Genomic DNA, 6,791 nt, shown 5'->3' on the forward strand with positions numbered 1-6,791 from the left:
TATGATTACATTTATTATTTTTCTCTATTATTATTGGTATGATTACATTTATTATTTTTCTCTATTATTATTGGTATGATTACATTTATTATTTTTCTCTATTATTATTGGTATGATTACATTTATTATTTTTCTCTATTATTATTGGTATGATTACATTTATTATTTTTCCCTATTATTATTGGTATGATTACATTTATTATTTTTCTCTATTATTATTGGTATGATTACATTTATTATTTTTCTCTATTATTGTTGGTATGATTACATTTATTATTTTTCTCTATTATTGTTGGTATGATTACATTTATTATTTTTCTCTATTATTATTGGTATGATTACATTTATTATTTTTCTCTATTATTATTGGTATGATTACATTTATTATTTTTCCCTATTATTATTGGTATGATTACATTTATTATTTTTCTCTATTATTATTGGTATTACATTTATTATTTTTCTCTATTATTGTTGGTATGATTACATTTATCATTTTTCTCTATTATTATTGGTATGATTACATTTATTATTTTTCTCTATTATTATTGGTATGATTACATTTATTATTTTTCTCTATTATTGGTATGATTACATTTATTATTTTTCTCTATTATTATTGGTATGATTACATTTATTATTTTTCTCTATTATTATTGGTATGATTACATTTATTATTTTTCTCTATTATTGTTGGTATGATTACATTTATTATTTTTCTCTATTATTATTGGTATGATTACATTTATTATTTTTCTCTATTATTATTGGTATGATTACATTTATTATTTTTCTCTATTATTGGTATGATCACATTTATTATTTTTCTCTATTATTATTGGTATGATTACATTTATTATTTTTCTCTATTATTATTGGTATTACTACATTTATTATTTTTCTCTATTATTATTGGTATGATCACATTTATTATTTTTCTCTATTATTATTGGTATGATTACATTTATTATTTTTCTCTATTATTGTTGGTATGATTACATTTATTATTTTTCTCTATTATTGTTGGTATGATTACATTTATCATTTTTCTCTATTATTGTTGGTATGATTACATTTATTATTTTTCTCTATTATTATTGGTATGATTACATTTATTTTTTTTGTCTATTATTGTTGGTATGATTACATTTATTATTTTTCTCTATTATTATTGGTATGATTACTCTATTTTTATTATTGTTAATGCATGTATTATTTCACTCTGATCTTACTATTATTGCATGTATTATTTTACTCTTTTTATTATAACTTGTATTATTTTCCTGTATTTATTATTACAGGGGACCGCCACATACACACATACATATTTTCACTTTTATTATGTGTACTAGCTTGGGGACCCGGCGGTGCCCGGGTCATTTGAGAAAGGCATTGTTTGCCTGTGTTCCAAGTTAAGGTCCAGGGTCAGTGGGGTTCAGTGGGTGCAGGTGAACTCTAACTCCCATATGAAAGTCCTATCATCCGTGGTCCATCCCACTCCAAACAGCGCCAGGATGTATAGTAGGTCATGGGGACTGTATGTGTCAAGTTTGGTCTTGATCCGACATTGGTGGGGGTTGCAGTGGTCTCGGGAAGTGAGTAAAGATACTGCAGTTCCCATCATCCATGGTCGAAACTCTTCCAAACCACACCAGGATGTAGAGTGGGTCATGGGGCCTCTGTGTGCCAAGTTTGGTACTGATTCGTCGTTGGTGGGAGTCACAGTGCTCTAAGGAAGCCAGTGAAGGTATTGCAAGTCCCATCATCCATGGTTCATGCCCCTCCAAACAGCACCCAAGTGTAGAGTAGGACATGGGGGCTGTATGTGCCAAGTTTGGTCTTGTTCAGGCATTGGTGGGGCTCGCAATGTTCTTAGGAAGTGAGTGAAGGTATTGCAGTTCCCATCATCCATGGTGCATAGTCCTTCAAACTTCACCAGGGTGTAGAGTGGGTCATGGGCGCTCTGTGTTTCAAGTTTGGTCTTGATGAGTCATTTGTGGCAGTTGCAGTGGTGTCAGAAGGCGAGTAAAGGTACTGCAAATCCCATCATCCATGGTATATCCTCCCCCAAACTGCACCAGGGTGTAAAGGGGGTCATGGGGATTCTGTCTGCCAAGTTTGGTCCAGTGGGCATCGCAGTGGCCTGTGGGAGTCGTAGTGATTGAAAGTACTACATATCCCATCACCCATGGTCCATCGTCCCGCAAATGGCACCAGGACATAAAGTGCGTCGTGGGGGTTAGGCGTGTCAAGTTTGGGCCAGATCCGTCGTTGCTGGTGGTCACAGTGGCCTGTGATAGTGGTGGCCAATCAGAAAGCTGCCACATACACACACACATACATACATACACCGCCCGCCGCATACAAACATTGACTTTTACTATAGACTAGCTTGGAGGCCCGGCGGTGCCCGGGTCATTTGAGAAAGGCCTTGTTTGCCTGTGTTCCAAGTGTAGCCTCTATCCAATGTCAGGTGGGTTCAGTGGGTGCGGGTGAGCTCCAACTCCCATCTGCAAGTCCCATCGTCCAGTGTCCATCCCCCTCCAAACAGAGCCAGTATGTAGAGTAGGTCATGGGGGCTCCATGTACCATGTTTGGTCTTGATCAGTCGTTTATGTGGGTCACGGTGCTCTCAGGAAGTGAGTGAAGGTATTGGAAGTCCCATCGTGCATGGTCCATCATCCTCCAAACTGCACCTGGGTGTAGAGTGAGTCCTGGGTGTTGTCTGTGTCAAGTTTGGTCTTGATGAGACATTGATGGGGGTGACAGTGGTCTCAGGAAGTGAGTGAACATACTGCAAGTCCCATCATCCAAGGTCCAAGCTCTTTCAAACCTCACCAAGATGTAGAGTGGGCCATGGTGGCTCTATGTGCCAAGTTTGGTCTTGATCAGTCATTGGTGGGGGTCACAGTAGTCCCAGGAAGTGAGTGAAGATAGTGCAAGTCCCATCATCCACGGTCCCTCCTCCCCAAACTGCGCCAGGATGTAAAGTGGGCTACCCTGCATCTGTGTGTCAAGTTTGATACAGTTTTGTCATTCACGGGCATCACAGTGGTTTGTGGGAGGTGAATGGGATGAAGGTACTGCAAATCCCATAATCCTTGGTCCACCCTCCGTCAAACTGCTGCAGCATGTGAAGTGTGTCATTTGGGATCTGTGTGCCTGGTTTGGTTCAGTTGTGTGATTTGTGGCAGTTGCTGTGGTCTCAAGAAGTGAGGGAAGGTACTGCAAATCCCATCATCCTTGGTCCATCCTGCCCCAATATACATCAGGACGTAAAGGGGGCCACAGGGGTTCTGTGTGGCAAGTTTGGTCCATTTCCATCATTGGTGGGCATTGCAGTCGTCTGTGGGAGTTAAAGTGTTTGAAAGTACTGCAAATCCCATCATCTGTGGTCCATCCTCCCCCAAATGGCAGCAGGCCATAAAGTGCATCGTGGGGATGAAGTGGGCCAAGTTTGGTGCAGATCCGTCATTCCTGTTGGTCTCAGTGGCCTGGGATAGTGGCGGCCAATCAAAACGCGAGCACATATTCCGCCAGGCCAATCAAAACACTGATACATACTCCGATTTCACTTTTCTATATATATAAAAGAGTGATGGCATCATGGCGACGCACAAAACAACAAAACTACAGGCCCCCCAACCTCGAAATTTGACGACACAACCCATCATCCACGGCTCTAGGTTGATACAACAAAAAGAAAAGAAAAATAAAGTCCTAATTAGAGGGAGAGAGGAATAATTGCTTTTATCCAATTGCTGCCAGTTAGAAGGCTAAGCTCCTCCAACTTGGTCTCCTAGCAACCCAATAAAAATAATAAAAAATAATTAAAAATACCATTATAAAATACCATAATAACAAAACATAACTGAAAATTATACAACAAAATAATAAAATATAATAAATAAAAAAGATAAGTTACAATAAAATTAATTTAAAAAATACAAATAACGTCAAATAAAAATTACACAGCAATTTTTAACCAATACCACCACCACTTTGCCACAGCAACGCGTGGCCGGGCACAGCTAGTTTTATATAGATAGATAGATAGATAGATAGATAGATAGATATAGATAGAAGATACCAATTAAAACCAAAACATGTATGAGAACCTTCTTAGAGGATTGCTTCTGACAGGGCAGAGTGGAGGGTGAGTCCTGGCTCCTGGGAGCAAAACAGAAGCAATCCAACTATTCGCATATACGTTTTTGCTTTTAATTGAGAATTCAGTAAGCGAAAGGGATCTCCAAAGCCACCTGCTTTGAGTTAAGGCGACTAATTGGCAAATTGGAAGTGATAACGATGACGAGCGGCTTGGAGCCGGACCCACGTTGGGTCGCTCTTTATCGCAATTGTTCTCTCCGTTCGTCACATTTGTTCGTCCGTTCCTTTCTTCCGCCTCCGCACCTTCGCTGCAAAGGTGATAATTGGAAACACATGGACGCTTTGCACAATTCGGGACCAAAAGGCCAACGTCGTAGACACGGGATATAGAATTTCATGACGCGTAGAGTTGGAAGGGAGCTCCAAAAGCCATCTAGACCAACCCTTGTTGTTGTTTTTGTTATTTTGTGTTTCTTTTCTTTCCTTGTAAAAGAGTTTTAAAAAAGCATTCTGCGCTTACCATCACCTACCAATAGATGGCACTATTTCAATGTCGAAGATCGTGGCTGCTTTTGCGATGGAAGTTTTCAAATAGACATGGATGGACATCTGTTGGGAAGGATCGAATGGTGTCTGAGGGAGTGAACGAGGTCCGTCTATCCCTTCCATCTTTATAGTGAAATATATAGACTTCCCGAGAGGGATAGAGTTTGCTTCTTTGGATGTTTTGCAACAAACCGAGGCCGGGTGGACATCTGGCGGGAAGGATCGAATGGCGTCCGTATGGCAAAACTGGCTGCACTCCAGAAATAGGAATTTTTTAGGTTGATATTGCACAATATCGCACCTATAGAGTTGTCAATTTATTGATATTATTATCACGGGATTGAAACATTGCGCAATATCTGCCACCATTGTGCGGTATCTGCAACCGTTGTGCAATATCTGCCATCATTGTGTGGTATCTGCAACCGTTGTGCAATATCTGCCATCATTGTGTGGTATCTGCAACCGTTGTGCAATATCTGCCATCATTGTGTGGTATCTGCAACCGTTGTGCAATATCTGCCATCATTGTGTGGTATCTGCAACCGTTGTGCGGTATCTGCCATCATTGTGTGGTATCTGCCACCTTTGTGCGGTATCTGCAACCGTTGCGCAATATCTACAACCGTTGCGCAATATCTGCCACCATTGTGTGGTACCTGCAACCGTTGCGCAATATCTGCATTCCGAGAGGTTGTGCAGTTCTTGCAATATCATCACTGAGTGATAACGCACAATAGAAGTCTTCAACGGAGGATTGTAAAGGATGGCATTATGCGATGTCTTTGCCGCACAAGAAGCTGTAATCACCGATATTGTGCAATATCAGCATGTGCAATAATCCACACTTGCGCATTTCTAGCATTGATTGAGATCAATAACATTGCGAGATTTATTTCGTTGAGTGATACGAAAAAATAGTCATGAGTGGAAAACTTTCAGGATAACGTTGCGCAATGGTTGGAGATATGGTGCAACGGTTGGAGATATTTCACGAGTTGGAGATATGGCGCAATGGTTGGAGATATTTCACGGGATATGGTGCAATGGTTGGAGATATGGCGCAACGGTTGGAGATGTGGCGCAATGGTTGGAGATGTGGCGCAATGGTTGGAGATGTGGCGCAATGCCTGGAGATATGCGCAATGGTTGGAGATTGGGCGCAACAGTTGGAGATATTGCGCTTGGGTTGGAAATATTGTACAATGGTTGGAGATATAGCACAACGGTTGGAGATATGATGCAACGGTTGGAGATACTGCACAGGATATGGCAAAATGGTTGGAGGTATTGCACAGGTTGGAGATATGGCACAACGGTTGGATTGTCACCTTGCCGTGGTGAGGGGGCTTGCGTGTTCCGATGAACCTGTGGGCACTGGAGTGATGCACTCCCAGGAGTGGCCGCAGGGGAGGTTCCAGACCAAGCACAATCCGAAGACCCAAAGACCTCAACGGCGGAGCAGGCGGAGGATAACATGGTACATGTTACAACGGCTGTGAAGGCGGAAGAAGGCTGCAACAGACTGAGAAGCCACTGTCGTTGTGTTAACCACACCACTGCTGGAACCTCACTCTGTGAAGACTGTGTGTTGACCGGCCGTGCACCGACCTCCACACATTAAAAAAAATCACGCACAGGCGTCTTCCAACAAAAATAAAAACAAACCTACAAAAGTCCCATGGCGATCAGCGAGTGGCGACGGGGGCAGGACTGTGAAATCTGGAAGCCCCTAGTCACAGACTGGCACATGGGCGGTGGATATGGACTCAGTCGTTCTACCTCAAGGACCGAGGCAGTTGAGTAGTCCGGCAGCTGTATCCATGACTGAGCAGCCCTTTTTAGGATCCGCTCTGCTCACCCCACACGGGGAAGGGGCTAGAAAAGGTGCCCTAAACATAGTCTGCCTCTCCTACCCTGACTGGACTGCCGCGTCCAGAGGGGTCACCACTCTGCGGCCAAAAAAGAAAAATGAACTTTGGAACATGGAACGTACGGACATTGTTAGATAACACTGACAGCGAGCGCCCCGAACGCAGGACTGCTCTCATTGCAAGAGAGCTGGGACGCTTCAAGATCGACATAGCAGCCCTTCAGGAGACCCGGAGAGCAGGAGAGGGGCAGCTGAAGGAAGA

The sequence above is a fragment of the Anolis carolinensis genome, unplaced genomic scaffold (assembly GCF_035594765.1).
Source record: "Anolis carolinensis isolate JA03-04 unplaced genomic scaffold, rAnoCar3.1.pri scaffold_15, whole genome shotgun sequence".
Taxonomy (NCBI): Eukaryota; Metazoa; Chordata; class Lepidosauria; order Squamata; family Dactyloidae; genus Anolis; species Anolis carolinensis.